General features: G+C 38.6%; 1 non-coding gene across 1 annotated transcript; it reads right to left on the bottom strand.

The window, feature by feature from the left end:
• Nucleotides 1-2,829: 2,829 nt before the first annotated feature.
• Nucleotides 2,830-2,901, bottom strand: TRNAW-CCA (transfer RNA tryptophan (anticodon CCA)). Its single transcript has one exon. It is a non-coding gene; the product is annotated as a tRNA-Trp (tRNA).
• Between the last annotated feature and the right edge of the window lie 15,063 nt (nucleotides 2,902-17,964).

Raw genomic sequence — 17,964 nt, 5'->3', positions numbered from 1 at the left:
GTTTTGTTCATGTTACCATAATCCGTTTGGAGGGGAAAATTTAATAAATCATCGGCTTGAAAATAGGAACTTGGGCCTCTAGAAATTAGGCGCATTGTGACTTTGGGCGACAGCACTGGCCCAGGGAAAACCACAGTGCAAAACTGACCTTACAAATTTCTAAACACTTAATTTGCTTCCCTTCTCTTAATGACTTACTTATATTACTTTTAAGGAGGTTTTCTAAACCTCCAGTCCTCAATGATAGGAAATAAACCTGATTTTCATTCTACGAAGAGAAGTGAAACTTAGAAAGGGTTTGCATAGTTAATACCTACACTAAAGATATAAAGCCCAATTTGCCTGTGACCTTAGGTCTTCTGAAAGCGGCCTTTGTGTTGTCAATATGAGGAAGCATTTCTCATTGATTGCAAAAAAAACAGTGGACTATTCTACATTGTCCTTATCAAGGCCACAGAGTAAAATCTTATGGTATGAAGATTCTACTGTCATTAGCCACCTGGGATGAAGGTGGGAGTCCTGAGTTTGGGAAACCAAACTAACTCTTCCATTGACTGCCATTGACTTGGAAAAAGAGGAAACTCCTGCCTTAAACCTATCTTTGGCCTGGATTCAGAGAAGTCCTGGTGGGCTTGCAGGTTCTTCTGGATGGTAGGGGAAATATAGCCCATCACCTGAGCATGAACAGGGAGAAACCTCTTGCAATTTACAAATTATAGTCTTGTCTTTTGCACACTCTTGGACTCCTCTGGAATATTTTTCATATCTTGCCTTCTCCCTTTTCCCAGCCTTACGCTCTGCTAATTCTTATTTGTTCTGAATGCTTTATTTTTTTTCAGGCAGAACTTTACTGAACCTAATTCCCTACCCTGAAATACTGGTGCAGGTGCCTCTTCTTTACACGCTTGTTCCTCCTGTATTACCCCTGTCACAGCACTTAGCACACTCCCACAACCATATGCCTCTTTTTTTTTTTTAATTAGTATAGTTGATTTACAGTGTTGTGTTAATTTCTGCTGTACAGCAAAGTGATTCAGTTATATATATTCTTTTTCATGTTATTTTCCATTTTGGTTTATTACAAGCTATTAATATAGTTCCCTGTGCTGTACAGTAAGGCCTTGTTTATCCATCCTACATAAAATAGTTTGCATCTGCTAATCCCAAACTCCCACTCCATCCCTCCCTGCCCCCCCAACCTTGGCAACCACAAGTCTGTTCTCTTTGTATGTTTCTGTTACATAGATAGGTTCATTTGTGTCACATTTTAGATTCCACATATAAGTGATATCATATGATATTTGTATTTGTCTTTCTGACTTATTTCACTTAGTATGATAATCCTAGGTCCGTCCATGTTGCTACAAACAACATTATTTCGTTCTTTTTATGGCTGAGTAATATTCCACTGTAAATAGTGCTACTAGGAACATAGGGGTGCATGTATCTTTTCGAATTAGAGTTTTGTCTGAGTATATGCCCAGGAGTGGGATTGCTGGGTCACCATATGGCTCTTGAGATCAGGAGAGTGTGATCAATCTACACACAGTGGTAATCACATAAAGTGCTCAAATATTTGTTAAATAAAAATTGCAAGCCCTGTGTGGTTAGCAAAAATAGGTAAGTTACATCTTTCTCAGTGTTTTGCTTTTTTTCTGTTATTCCTGAGCCTTTTTTTTCTAAATCTTTTTTATATAAGCTATTTCAACCTGGATTCAGTAGGGCCATGAATAATTTCAGGAAAGAGGAAGGGGACCAGTCTCAGAAGGGAAACCTGGTCCTTTTCTGGTGGAAGCAAGGATCATTAGTGAGAGGTCCCCAAGGGGAAGGTGAATGTTAAGAAAGAAAACTGGGAGCCCTTAAGGTCTTTCCACAGTAAGATTAGGAATTTGAGTTTTCTTAAAAGAGCTAGGAAGTTTCCTTACATCTTTTCATGTTATGTAAGAGGGTAATTATAGTCCAGATAAGAGATGGCTATGGATGTGGAGAGAAGATGGATAAGAAAAATATTCGAGAAGTAGAAATGACAAGGTTTGGTAATCGAATGTAATGTTATAGAGAAAATACCTCATAGAGGACTCTTCAAAGCGCTGTACTACTAAAAATACCTCCTCAATCTATTTAGCTCATCTATCTTCTCTCCCCAAATACTAAGCACACAGTGGTAAACTAAATTCTTATGTCTCAATGTCTTTCTGTTGACTTTTAGCAGTTTGAAGTAGAGACTCACATATTTAGTCAGGAATTATTTGATTGTAAATAAAAACCCTGTCTAATCAGCAAAAGAGGAAAGGAAGGGTGAGGTGGGTATTGTAAGAATATACATCTGAGACTCCAAGACAGGAAAATATGGGAACTGTGAGGACTGTTCTGGATGGAGACCTCACAGCCATTCCCTCTGCCTCTCTACTTCTGGCTTGCTATGCCTCAGCAACTTCCCCTTGTGTCTTTTTTTTTTTTTTTTTTTTTTTTTTTTGGCTGCGTCGGGTCTTCATTGCTGCGAGCAGGTTTTCTCTAGTTGCGGCGAGCGGGGGCTACTCTTTGTTGCGGTGCGTGGGCTTCTCATTGCTGTGGCTTCTCTTGTTGCGGAGCACGGGCTCTAGGCGCGTGGGCTTCAGTAGTTGTGGCACGCGGGCTCTAGAGCGCAGGCTCAGTAGTTGTGGCACACGGGCTTAGTTGCTCCGTGGCACGTAGGATCTTCCCAGACGAGGGCTCAAACCCATGTCCCCTGCATTGGCAGGCAGATTCTTAACCACTGCACCACGAGGGAAGTCCCTTGCTTCTGTTTTATGTCCTGGTTTTTTGGCCACAAGGCATGTGGGATCCTAGCTCCCCAGCCAGGGATCGAACCTGCACCTCCTGCTTTGGAAGGCGAAGTCCTAACCACTGGACCACCAGGGAAATCCCTTTCTTCTCACTTGTAGAGAGCACCATTCTTAGGCTAAACTCAAGAAGAGAAACTGCTCCGTTCTATATAGCCCATAAGAGAATATTTACTCATAGTAGTTATGTGCATTTCTTGATGAGCAATTTTTTTAATCTACTCTCAATTTCGTAGTTTAAATGGACTTTCTCCTACTTTGTATACCATGAAGATGGAAAAGATCTATATCGAGACCTTTGAATATGTATTAAGTTGTCCCTCACCATTTTCTAGTTTTTTGTTACTATTTATTGAGTGCTTATTAATGCCCCAAACACTGTTTCAACTTCTTTACGTGCATTAACTGATTTAATTCTCACAATAATCCTGTGAGGTGGTAATATTATCCCAACTTTATAGACAGGAAACTGAAGCACAGAAAAATAAAATGACACCCAAGAATACCCAAGTAAAAAGTGGTGAAGCAGAGATTTGAACCCAGGGTGTCTGTGTTTAAAACATCTATTCTTACCACTATGTAGAGAGTCTCTAGAACCCCATATATGATGTTTCTCCCCAGTCTATTCAGGCTCTATACAGGTTGGAGTATTTTTCCAACATTGTAGAATTTTTTTTTCAGTTGAACTGTAGTTGATTTACAATATTGTGTTCATTTCAGGTGTACAGTGAAGTGATTCAGATATATATAGATGTATAGGTATATATATATTCTTTTTCAGGTTCTTTTCCACTATAAGTTATTACAAGATATTGAATATAGTTCCCTGTGCTTTACAGTTTTTTGTTCCTTGTCTTTTTTTTTTTTTTTTTTTTTTTTTTTTTGGCGATACGTGGGCCTCTCACTGTTGTGGCCTCTCCCACCACGGGGCACAGGCTCCGGACGCGCAGGCCCAGCGGCCATGGCTCACGCGGCACGTGGGATCCTCCCAGACCGGGGCACGAACCCGTGTCCCCTGCATCGGCAGGCGGACTCTCAACTACTGCGCCACCGGGGAAGCCCTGTTCCTTGTTTTTTGTCTCTTTCATATATAATGGTGTATATCCCATACTCCTAATTTATCCCTCCTCCCCTCCTTTCCCCCTTGGTAACCCTAAGTTTGTTTTCTCTGTCTGTGAATCTGTTTCTGTTTTGTAAATAAGGTTTTAGATTGTTTTTTAGATTCCACATATAAATGATATCACATGATATTTGTCTTTTTCTGTCTGACTTACTTAGTATAATCTCTAGGTCCATGCATGTTGCATGAAAGGATACTTCATACTTTTTTATGGCTAATATCCTATTATTATATATAGGATATATATATACCTTATACTATATATATTATATATAGTATATTACTATATTACATATAGTATATTATAGTATATATAATATTTACAATATATAAATATTATATATATTATATATAGGATAGGATATATATCCTATATATAGGATATATATATATATATAGTATATGTGTATATATACCACATCTTTTTTATCCATTCATCTGTTGATGGACTTTTGGGTTGTTTCCATGTCTTAGCTATTGTAAATAGTGCTGCTATGAACATTGGGGTGCATGTATCTTTTCAGATTACAGTTTTTGTCTTTTCCGGATATATGCCCAGGAGTGGTGGGATTGCTGGATCATACTGTAGCTCTATTTTTAGTTTTTTAAGGAACCTCCATATTGTTCTCCATAGTGGCTGCACCAATTTACATTCTCACCAACAGTGTAGGAGGGTTTCCTTTCCTCCACACCCTCTCCAGCATTTATTATTTGTAGATTTTTAATGATGGCCATTCTGACTGGTGTGAGGTGATACCTCATTGTAGTTTTGATTTGCATTTCTCTAATAATTAGTGATGTTGAGCATCTTTTCATGTGCCTGTTGCCATCTGTATATCTTCTTTGGAGAAATGTCTATTTAGGTCTTCGGATTTTTTGATTGGGTTGGTTTTTTGATATTGTGTTGTATGTCAACTTTGTAGATTCTTACTTGTGATTTTCCTTTAAGCCATTTTCTTTTCTTCTTGCTCAGCTCTGTGGAATTCAATATTGCACACACCCAGGGTCTAAAGAATTTTGAGTAGAATGAGACACACACCTGTTGGCTCATATTTGCATACATTGACATCATGCTTTTGTAACTGGAGGCCTGCAGTGTTGACTCGCAGTCTATCTTTTACGAAATACCTACACGTAGCCTAGGTGTTAGCTGTCCCTGTATACCATGGAGCCTTTGTTTTGCTTGCCCTCAGCCTTGATGCAAAACAGCACTTCTTGGAATTCCTAAGGAAGAGTCCAGTTGCCTCAGAAGCATTGGTAATTTCACATAAACAGTTGGGAAAGGATGATAAGAGCACAGGCCCTACAATCCCAGCTCCAACACTTTTCTCACTGAGTGACAATGGCAAATTACTTCTCTACGCCTCAATTTCCTCATCTCTAAAATGGGGGAAATAACATAACTACTACCTTAGTGGTGTTATGAGGATTAAGTCAGTTATACATACAAAGCACTTAAAAAGTGCTGAGCACATCAAAGGGTACAATGTTAGCCACTTTTGTTCATCTAAATTCTTACCAAGGATTCTCCTCTCCCCATCTCTGTGGCATCAACTGTGGCTGGCTTATATTTCTGCCTCCTAAGTGACCCTTATTCTACAGAGTACCTGGGCTTTCTCCCAGTTTACACCTCTATCACAAACCCCAATCCATCACAGTGTTCATTAAACAAAGGGCTTCCAGTTACCAGAATCCACCCTTTCCAAAAATCTGGGAAATTATAAAGAACAAAAAAGATTTCCATCACGTGGATAGCTCTTTCATATTTCCATGGCTTATTCTTACATAGCTTCACTGTCCTACTCTCAGCCTTAAAGACCTCATTTTTGTTCAAGCAACTGTAATTTGTTGAGATTATTTTCCAAGTGCTGCACAGACCACCTTGTGTTAAACACAGAGATGTGCCACTTAGACCCTCTTAGAGGAAGAATTTGTTGTGCCAGCTGCTGAGAATACGGTTAATGGACAGCCTTCACCATCAGCCACTTCATGGATTGCTTCAGCTGCAGAGAGTCACTTTACCCAACGTCATGCCACAGGGGGAGGGGGTGTACATCCAATGGCTGATTGACGGAATATAGAGGCTCAACCTTCTCAGCCCAACACAATGCAATTTGGACAGGCCATTTGTACTCCAGAGCTTCCACATGAGGTTGGCTGAGGCTATAGCGCCTGTATCATAGTGTGACATCCTGCTTCCTTCTCCTCCCTTCCACAGGTGCTCATACCCAGTGCATTCCCTAGTAAATATCCAGCACACTAAACTTTGTTTCATAGTCTGCTTCTCAGAGACCCCCACCTGTGTCACACTCTAAGCTTAGTGCAGTATATAAATGGAATGAATAATAACTAATGTTTATTGAGCACTAAATATGTGCCAAGCACATACTTATGATAGGCACCGTACATATAGTAGTATCTCATTTAATTTTCATAATCCTTTGAAGTAAATACTGCTACTATCTGACTGTTATAGATAAGGAAACAAAGATACAAAGCTATACTGTTAGTAACTGGTGGAGATAGAATTTGAACACAGATCGTCTGATCCAGAGCCTACATTTTTAACCATCATGCTACATTCTATCCTATAATAATATCTACTTCTTAAGAAGTGAAAATGATATTAAGCCATATCTTATAAACCATAACATATGATGGATGTAAGTTAAGGAAACATAGTGCACGACCTATAAGATCACTTCATTATCTGATAAAATTTATGCTTCTCTATAGAGATAAAACCTGGTAAAAACACTTGAAACTCTATTAGGAAGAATATCTTTCTAACAACAAAGGCCTACTGTGGTTCTGATTGCCAAAATTTGAATGTGGGTTGAACTAGAGATAGGTTGAGTTAAATCTCTGTCAATGTTGACTATAAAATTGACAAAGGTTATAATATCTGAAAATACTGTAAAGCCCAAAGTATTTGTTTGATGTTGCCTCTGAAAGAGTCTTTATCTCTTGTAGCCAATAATCTGTCCATTGTTCAATAGATGACTCAAGCTGGGTTTGAGTGATGTAATACTTGCCACTTGAAATACAACATCTTAGTGAGCAAATTCCAGTAAAATCTTTCCCTTTGGAAATAGTCCCAAAGGATTAGATTTTCTGTTGTTAACTGGTAGGTTCCAAACACCAAAGGTTTGCTTCTCTGAAATATTTTTATTAGCCTTGGATAAGCAGGTTGACAGACACAGGGAATGAAGCACTTTCATATTCAGGAAATGTAGCCAACCTCCTACTTCTGACTTCACCTCTAAGTTTTTACTGTTATTGAATCAGCAGCTCTGCTCTTTGAGTCATGTGGGTTATTACTGAAGTAGCCCTTCTACCCTTAACATTTGTCTTGCGATCAGTGTGTGTTAGCTGATTGGACTGTAGATTTAGCTCAGATTTAGTTCTAAGTAACTAATCTTTTGCCCTTATAGCATGTTATCTCATTCCTCTAGAAAAGGGACACAAACATCAAAATTTACAGCAGTCTCAACATCTGCCTTGAATCTTTCACAGAGTGTGCAGGGAGGAATATGCATCTGTGCATGCTAAAAATTAACTTTTATAATGAAATTAAATATAAATAATACAAATAAGAGGGATAGATAGATAAGGCTAATATTACTCTCATAGCTATAGCTGTCTCCTATAATTAGAAGGTTGTTTAAGTGACTTTCCATTTGTTTCAAATCTTAAACATAAGCACATGAGTTTAAATAAATGAACAAACCAAACATAAGACAAATTAAATCATGGTTTCCTCAAAGCATCAACTCTCCTCAAAACAACACAAACAGAACAATGAAGTTAAAATACATAAAGAGTATACATAGAAATGAATAAAGCCAAAAGGCAATTGAACAAGAAAAGTTTGGAAATAAGGCACTGGAATAATCAGCAACCCTGGTAAAGTCCATTTTTTCAGACAGTATGAGGTCATGCCTCAGACAACAAAATACTTCTGGCACCTTTCATCTGACTTCTCCAAATGCTTTGTTGACATTATCTAATAGCAAATATTATTACCCTCATTTTATAGGTGGAGAAACTAAGATACTAAGAGATTAAATAACTTGCTTAAGCATGCACAAGGAGTCGCTGATGGAACCAGAAATTTATTTCAGGAATCTAATCTACATTTCTGTTAATATCACTAGGTCAGCTTTCCAGATACCAAAAGACATTTATTGGTGTAAGTTTGTATTAAATGTATTTTTAAAACTGATATTATCTTCTGTAAACAATTCAATGAAAATGCTTTTGTTGAAGGTCATGGTTGCTCTTTGTGGGAGGAATTTAAGAGGTGATTTAAAATAAATTCTCCCAGATTCCAGAGTGTCCACCTTAGGTTAAGGTTATTTAGTAAAACCCATTATCGGCATCTAATACAGAACCATCGTGAAATTATGTCAGTTAATATCCAACGTCCTAATGGTTATTTCGTGTGCGTGTGTGTGTCATACATTATTTTTAATAGGGTGAGGCTGAACAGGAGAGGTCTAGGAATTATTCTATGCTTTCTATTCCCACTCAACTCAGAATTGTCCCTGAAAATTCTGTAATCTCCATGGGAACATATTATGGGAGACGGGGTGGTTTTTGGTTTTTGTCCTTTCTCAAGAATGTCACTTTTCCCCTTTGTCCTAATATCCAAGCGCCTATAAATCTTTTATAGTCTGCCTCACGAACACAAAATTTTCAGTGCATAATTGATATTACTACTTCTGACAAGAATCACAAATATAAATTGTTTATATTTGACTAATAGCAAATATTTGTGCTAAAAGTAAACTGTTCACAGGACAAATGCAAAGTTTTATAATATTAACTGCATGTAAACTCTAACTACATTTCAAAATGGAGAACTAATAAATTGATCCTTCATTTTGGCCTGAACTCGGGGTTAAAGTTATTGACCAGAGGTCAAGGGCAGAGAGCTGCATATGAACATCCAGAGATATACACTTCCTTTATCACTGGTGTGTGCAGGTTAAAAGGTGACTAGAATTATACTTTAGTTAAAAAAAAAAAAAAATGGTGACTAGAGAGCTTGGGGGAAGAGAGGGATCCTGAATTCAGCAAAATCCAACTATTTCTCACTTAGTCACTCATATCCTTTTTATTCAGAAATCCACATCCCAGTGTTCTTTCGAAAGAGCATCTAACTGCTTTTTTTTTTCTGGCTGCACCACAGATCTTAGTTCTCCCACCAGGGATCGAACCCGTACCCCCTGCAGTGGAAGTGCTGAGTCCTAACCACTGGACCTCCAGGGAATTCCCACATCTAACTGCTTTGAGCAACCACATTGTGTAGTACAAGAGGAATATGTTCTGGATTCAGAAGGTGGAGTTTCCAGTGCCAGCTCTACCACCCTCCAACCTGTGACTGAGAGCAAGCCACTTCACCTTTCCTCATCCTTATGATGCTAATACAGCTCAGGTTTTCATGAGAATTAAACAAGACAATGTCTGTGAATAACAGAGGTTATTAGAGTTTATACAAGAGCTATTTATATAGTGTACACTATATAAATGCATATATTAGTTATATAAAATACATATGTAATAGTTATACCAGAAGCACTTATATATGTAAAATAATTGTTGACATATGTTACATCAGTTTATATGTTTGCTTTGCACAAATTTTTCAATTCATGCTTGATATATGCCATCACTTATATTTCCAAAACCAGCTACCTCTTTACCATCACTCTCATTTCTTCCTGTCAGTTTTTCTGTCGCACAGTTCCAGCTGCTTTTGCTCCCTTATAATATTATGTGGACCTTCTGTTCATGCACTAGGATTTGTAAGCAAATGCTCACATGTTCTCATTTCTTGTTCAACAGGTGGGGAGCACTCAATCCTGGGATTCCAGGAGTGTTTTTAGTTGCTGATAAGCCTCATTAAAACCTGTGGGTCTTCTTCCCAGCTGCCTTTTTCTATTTTTGGAATGGCCACAGAAAATGTCCTGTCAAGAGTTTAAAATTTTCCACCGCCTGTACATAGGATGGTTTACCCCTTGCAAAACATAACCTGGTTTGGTTACATATAACCTCATTCTGACTTATATTCTTCAGGGTTTTTTTTAATTGCACCTGTCTTGCTATAAGATATTTCATCACACATTTCATTTGTATAATTAGTCCGTAAATCAGCAGTGAAACCTAGAGATGCTCTAAAGAGTGATATTTTTCTCTTTAAGAGTGTTCTAAGAAACAGGGCTTGCCTTTGTACAGTAAAAGGATTACCATGTCTGTTAGCTAAGCTATTTACAAGCAATGCCAGTAGGTAAAATACCAAAAAGAAGGTACTCAACATTAAAAGAGACTCATCTTTGAAGATTCTTGGAGATTAGATACAGGAAAATACAATTTTTAAAGCTTAGAAACTTTTCAAAATCACACATTTCAGAAGTACTTTTGTTCTTAACAAGTATAAAACTTAATTTGGGGAAAATGGGAAAGGCTTAGTACTTAGATTTAAATATATTGGTTGTCTCATTCATAAATCTTGTTGAGGAAAACTAGGAAGATAGAAGTAAATCATAGAGATAAGATGATCAAAAGTCAGCCTCACTCTGATCCAGATCTGCTCCCCAACACCAGAGTTTATCCTTTTTATGTATTGTTGTATACTTGTATATATACATGTACCCACAGAATAAGTATAGAATCATTTTTTTAATTTACATAATAGTCAGAGTGTAGACATCTGTTTAAGCAAGTTGCTTTTTCACACCCAACAATGCTTTTATTAAACAATGTTTTTGAGATGTACCCATTGTTTCTAATGTCTCACAATTGCTACAATGAATGAATCTATGATTCTAATCCTCTATATTAAAAAAAAAAAAATGTCAGCCTCAGGTTTGTGCTAAATCCTGGTTTGCTTTTGACCTTACCAGAAATAGAGGAAGGAAGAAACTAACGTCATTGCCTGGCTCTATTCCAAGAGAACTTCAGTACTCATCTTAAGAGAGGGATTACCTTTCAAAAGTAAAATGTGGATTTGAAGCAATTTTCCAGATAATTCAATCTCCCCAAAGCTCCTTTGATCTGAACAACCAGATATTTAAGAAATGGATTTCGTTCTTCCTTAGACTTCCAGCTAGTTCTCCTAGTCTACTTCACTGATGGAATGAATTCATCCATCCATCCATTCAATGAGTTTTTATTAATTGTTAGAGCTAAATGCATAGCACTATGTTAAACAGGTCTACATTTTCTTGTGATTGCAAAGAAGGGCATGCCCTTTGTGAAGGGCATGTTTGTCCTTTTCATGTCAACTTTACACATTACAGCTTCCTAACTCCTAGCTACCTTTACCAACCACTATGAACCAATAACTCAAAAACAGGATGGGAGAAAGTGTAGGTCCTACCACTGATTTTAACTGTTTGCCCTACAGTTCCATCACATCTTTGAGTCATATCCCATACCACAAAAATAGAAATACATCCTGAAACCAGAATCCCTGCTAACACTAGGTCCATCCAGGTTAAATTCCTTGTTTAAGAATCATAGGGCAATTGGGTGTGAGTAGAGAGTTTGGAATCAGATATGATTTGAACCAACAATACCCTGCTATTCGAATATGACAGTTTCAAGTCCTTATGAATCCTGAAGTATTTTATCACAAGAATTTCATTCTCAGCAACTGGTTTGTGCAAACCCAATGTTAATTGTATCTATAGATTATTTGGAGTGGGGATGTTAAGATCTTTTTTTTTTTTTTTTTCGGCTGTGCTACGAGGCTTGTGGGCTCTTAGTTCCCCAACCAGGGATGGAACCCAGGTCCCTGCAGTGAAAACGCTGAGTCCTGTCCACTGGACTGCCAGGGAATTCCCGTTAAGATTGTTTTTAAAGTTAGAAAATAAATTTCCAGACCATCCAAAAGCAAGTTTGTGCCTATTTGGGTTGTTTGCTGCTAAATTCATTTAGCTGCAACATACATTGAAAACCTCTCTGATCTCTTTCTTAAGAGTGATGTCTCACCTTCTCCGACAGGGCTAAATCTTTTACCTAGCAATAAGGCAAAAATAATGTTTTAATATTTATTCAACAAGAGGTTGTAAGTAAATTGAGTGAAGTGAAGGTCTCTGTTTTCATTTTGCTAGACCCTGTTTAATGAGGATTTCTTTTCTTCCAAGCTATGGCTTTCTGCAATGGTCCAGTAACTTTTCACATTTAAGAAGAGTGAGAGGGACTTCCCTGGTGGCACAGTGGTTAAGAATCTGCCTGCCATTGCAGGAGACACAGGTTCGATCCCTGGTCTGGGAAGATCCCACATGCCATGGAGCAACTAAGCCCATGCACCACAACTACTGAGCCTGCCCTCTAGAGCCCAGGAGCCACAACTACTGAGCCCGCATGCCACAACCACTGCAGCCCGTGCGCCTAGAACCCGTGTTCTGCAGCAAGAGAAGCCACCACAATAAGAAGCCCGCACACTGCAGCGAAGAGTAGCCCCCGCTTGCCACAATGAGAGAAAGCCTGTACGCAGCAATGCAGACCCAGCGCAGCCAAAAATAAAATAAATAAATTTATTTAAAAAAAAAAGAAGAAGATGGGGCTTCCCTGGTGGCGCAGCGGTTGAGAGTCTGCCTGCCGACGCAGGAGACGGGGGTTCGTGCCCCGGTCCGGGAGGATCCCACATGCCATGGAGCGGCTGGGCCCGTGAGCCATGGCCGCTGAGCCTGCGCGTCCGGAGCCTGTGCTCCACAGCGGGAGAGGCCACAACAGTGAGAGGCCCGCGTACCGCAAAAAAAAAAAAAAAAGCAAAAACAAACAAACAAAAAAAAAAAGGAAAAAAGAAGAGAGATTCTGAGAAGCCCTGGGTGAGCTCAAATCCTAAGTCCTCTTTTCATTGAGGTAGACAAACACTGCTGCCTTATTGGTGGATTCTATCTGTGACTTGAATGGCTGAATTTTCAGAGAACTTTAAGGTGTATTCTTACATTATGTATTTCTGATCAGCAGTGGGCCTCATTGTGTGTCCTCTCACAGAATCTCAAAATCCCAGGGCAATTCCTCTGAGCTGAGTCATGGTCTCAGGACTGAGTGGCATCCATCATGAGAAACATAATACTTAGAGTTATACCTACAGGTTTGTCCAGTGAAAAATAGATTCTGCTGAGGTGGTCCAGTGTATTCTTACCAAAGGCAAATTCTTGCCATGTATTTCTCCTAGGGCTATTGGGATGATTAAACAAATGGGCTAAATCCCACTGCAAACACTGCAATAATGGTGCGTAATTCTTAGCTGATGTCTAACTAGTCTGTACTGGTTTAGTTGTTTAAATATTAAAATAGTTCTACACTAGCTGCTGAATAACTGCTGTCCCTCAGCAAACTGATTCCCAAGACCTAACAGCTAAGGAGTTTATCCCCAGCCCAAAAGGGGAGCCACTGACCCTGCTCCATTCTGATTGGCTCCAAACCTTACTGGACATTATAAAGTTTTAGTATCACTTTTGCCTAAAACAAATGTGAAAATAAAAGTGAATGATGTAACAAATGCATATACAAGTAGACTGACTACATTTTACAAATTTAATGTCCCATTATTAATGCTGCACAACAAATTATCCTTGAAATTTAGTAGCTTAAATAACAATATTTTACTCACAATTGTACAGTTTGGGCAGGACTTGTCTCTGCTCCAGTGATGTTAGCCGGGGTGGCTTAAAGCCTGGTGTGATGGTTAATTTTATGTGCCAACTTGGTTTGGCCACAGTACCCAGATATTTCATCAAACGCCAGTCTAGATGTTGCTATGAAGGTATTTCTTAGATAAGATTAACATCAAATCAATAGATTTTGAGTAAAGCAGATCACCCTCCATGATGTGGATGAGCCTCATCCAATCAGTTGAAGATCTTAAGAGAAAACAGACTGAGGTCCCACACAAAAGAGGGAATTCTGCCAGCAGACTACCTCTGAGCTGAAGCTGCAACTTCAGTTCTTCCCTGGGTCTCCAGCCTGCTGGCCTACTCTCAGACATTGGACTTGCCAGGCTCCACAGCTGTGTGAGCTAGTTCCTTAAAATAAATCCCTCGCTCTCTGTCTCTGTCTCTGTCTCTGTCTCTGTCTCTGTCTCTCTCTCTCTCTCTCTCTCTCTCTATATATATATATATATATGTATATATATATATATCTGTGTGTGTAACATATACATAAAATACACATACATTTATAGATAACATTTTATTAACTATTTTATTTTTATTATATATACATATTTACACATCCCGTTGGTTCTATTAGACCCTGACTAATACAGATCAGGACTGGAATCATCTGGAACCATCACTTTTTCATGTGTCTGGTGGTTAATGCTGGAAAGACTATTAAACAATTGGGAACAGCAATACCTGGGGCTCCTTGGGCATCTCTATCTCTATGTGGTCTTCCAGCATGGCAGCTTCAAGTGGACTTTTTCTGCATGTCAGACAAGGATTCCCAAGGCACATGTCCCTAGAGACAGAGCACCAAGCAGAAGTGATATTGCTTTTTATGACCTAACCTCTGAAATCACATTGCATCACTTCTGCTGTATTCTGTTGGTAGAGGCAGTTACAAAAGTCCATCTAAGCTCAAGAAGAGGGTACACAGACCCCACCTCTCAAGAGAGGAATGTCAACATCCCATTTTAAGGAAAGCATGTAGGATGAAATATATTGGTACAGCCATCTTTGGAAAATACTATCTGCAATATTAATGTTTTTAAGCTTCTGAAATATATTTTTTATTTATTTAAAGTCACTGGGCTTCCCTGGTGGCGCAGTGGTTGAGAGTCCACCTGCCGATGCAGGGGACACGGGTTCGTGCCCCGGTCCGGGAGGATCCCACATGCCGCGGAGCGGCTGGGCCCGTGAGCCATGGCTGCTGGGCCTGCGCGTCCGGAACCTGTGCTCCGCAACAGGAGAGGGCCACGGCGGTGAGAGGCCCGCGTACCGCAAAAAATTAAAAATAAAAAATAAATAAATAAATAAAGTCACTAGTACTTGATTCTCTACTTTTCAAGTAGGTCCACTTATTGACCATTCTTTTTTTTCTTGACTTAAAATAGGTATTTTACTATTAGAGAAATGTATACTTAAAAATCAAATTTCTAGTTTTTCCAGTTTTAGTATCTTGATTTTTTTTAAAGTCACATAAAGTAAGTCTAAGGCAAAACTAAAAACTTTTCATGTGACCTTTAGGCCTAGGAAATTTTTGACCAAAAAAACCCAAAGATGTAATAAGAGTACAATTAATAAATGCCAGAGAAGACAATTTAATTTTTGTCTTGAGCTAATCAAAATGTGGACAATGTTAACATTATCTTTGAGATTCTTTGCAGTTAGAACCAGCTGTACTGCTTTTTCACTGACACATCTTCCCCTCATAGGAATGTAGGTAGAGGAGGGGCTGGGCTGAGGTGATAGGATGACCTCTCTTTGCTGGTATGGGACAGCAGCTTTGAATCAGGAGACCAGTCAAGTTGATTCTACACTAGCATCCCCTAGGTGACAGTTGCTCCTTACTTGAACTGCAGCTAATTTACGCCCAAGGAAGTTACTACTGCTTTTTCTTGGCTTAAACTCTGATGAAAAGAATGACTGTACTTTTCTGTCCAGTGTTGTAAAGTTGAAAAGTTTCTTGAGCCCCAGCTTTGTAGGATATCATTTCTACTGGGTGAAATTACATTCTTGTGCTCTTTTACTCTTCCATCTTGCTGTTCCTCCTCCCATTCCCCACATAGATTTTTAAATTGTTTGTTTTTATGTTTAACATATATAATTTAATATTTTGGATATAAAAGCACGATGAAAAATAATAATACAAACATCTGTATATCCACACCCAGCTTGAGAAATAAAAACATTATCAACACAGGAAGTTGAAGCTTCTTGCGGTCACCCCTACCATGTATTGATTCCCCTTCTGCTCCTTCAGAGGTAATCGCATTTCCAAATTCAGTTTTTTTTATTCCTTGATACTTAAAAATATTATGCTACATTTGTGTGTATTCCTGAGTAAGCTATACCAATATTGCACATGTTTTTAAGCTTCATGGAAGTGGTATTATGTATATATCCTTTTGCAATTTACTTTTTAAAAACTATGTTTGTGAGATTTATCCTTTAATTTATTTTCATTGTTGCTTAGTATTTTATTGTATGAGTATTCCCCAGCTTACTTACCCATTCTCCTGATGATGGACCTATTACTTCCTATTTTTGAGATTATAAACAATGCTTTCATAAAATCTCTTGTACTTGGTTTTCTTATAGAAGTTAACTATTTAATACAAGTCTGAGGTGAGATAAGGAGCTTGTATCAGAATATAAATCAACGTACCATTTCTTTTTATTTATTTATTTACTTACTTGGTTGCACCAGGTCTTAGTTGAGGCATGCATGTGGGAACCAGTTCCCTGATCAGGGGTCGAACCCGGGCCCTCTGCATTGAGAGTGTAGAGTCTTATCCACTGCCCCACCAGGGAAGTCCCATTGTACCGTTTCTTTCATCAAGAAAGTTTTATCTCAAAAAAAAAAAAAGTCAGCTCACCTAGGCAGTATGATTACTGATGTAGTTGATTTACATCCTTGCACAAGCTCTTTATCTTACTGTGGTTCAGTAACAACGAGTTTGAGAATGTGGACCACTTTCAGTGAACTTGTTGGGTCATAGGCACATCTTCAACTTTACTGCCTATTTCCAAAGTGTTCTCCCAAATCATTGAACCAGTTTACATAGCTATCAGAAGTGGATAAAAATTCCCATTGCTTCGCGTCTTTGCCAACATGTGATATTATCAGATTTTTAAATTTTTTGCCAATCTGGTGGGTGTGAGACAGTTCTTATTATGGTTTTATTTTGTCTTTCCCTGATTGCTGGTGATGTAGAGCATCTTGCCATTTAGAAAATTTTTAAAATTATTTTTTATTGAGATATAATTGACATATAACATTGTATTAGTTTTAGGTGTACAATATAATGATTTGATACATGTATCTATTGTGAACATGCAGTATTTGTCTTCCTCTGTTTGACTTATTTCACTTAGCATAATGCCCTCAAGTTTGTTGCAAATGGTTGCCTCTTTTAAAAATTGGTTTTTAGTTTTTTTTTTTAAATCATTGAACTTTTCTGGACTGTTGCTACTAATCTTTAATTTTTTCTTTAACTCCTTTTTTCAAACGCGGATTACGTCTGCTATTGCTTCTTCTGTTATGTCTTCTTGCTTATTCTCCCTCTTCTCTTTCTTTCCCCACTGTTGATCATTCCATTCTTGTGGAATGTTACTAATGCACCTATGGCTGATTTTCTGCTTTTCTAACTCCACTGTCACTCTTTGCTGGCTCAAGTTCTCTCAGGATCTATCTCTACTTGTGGTAAAGGTCATGTAATTGCATGCTGAATAAGCAAGACTCAGGGGTGTGATAATAAAAACAACTTTACTTTGTTCTTCCGCTGTCCTTCTATATCCGTTCTGTGAGGGAAATCCTTCTCTTACTCCTGGATAAAACTCAAGAAGTTCCCATGACTTTTCTGATCAGTTTTAGTTAATAAAAAGTCTGAACTCACGTTAGCTGACAAACAGTGTTAATTCAGTAATAAAATGTCCAGCGCAATATATGAATCAACATTTCTATCTTTACCCAAAGGTGTGACTTCTGCCCTCTCCTATCTAGGGCTTCCTGCATTTTTGCTGTCTCCTTCCAGGAGGGAGCAAGGTGCTTTTCTTTTTCTGTCTGGACTATCTCCATTTCCTCAAGTTTGCTGCCCTACCCGGGGTGGAAGGCAGGAAGTCGGGGAGGCAGGGAGGAGCTCTGAGGCTTATATAAGAACATTCTCACCTGACTGCTACTGTCATAAGGTGGATGTTTAAAGCCAATTCTTTCTCTTGGGGGATTTCACTGGCTTCTTTAAAGGATCTCCTGCCTGGCTGCCATAGCTGCAACTCCCTGGATGTGCGTCTTGCCTCCCCTTCAGCTGGCCACTCCCAAGGTCCCCTCATCTATGGTTCC

This window comes from Lipotes vexillifer, unplaced genomic scaffold (genome assembly GCF_000442215.2).
Source record: "Lipotes vexillifer unplaced genomic scaffold, Lipotes_vexillifer_v1.1 scaffold76, whole genome shotgun sequence".
NCBI classification, from domain to species: Eukaryota; Metazoa; Chordata; class Mammalia; order Artiodactyla; family Lipotidae; genus Lipotes; species Lipotes vexillifer.
The sequence above is the reverse complement of the archived record's forward strand: the minus strand, read 5'-3'. Positions and strand labels throughout refer to the sequence as shown.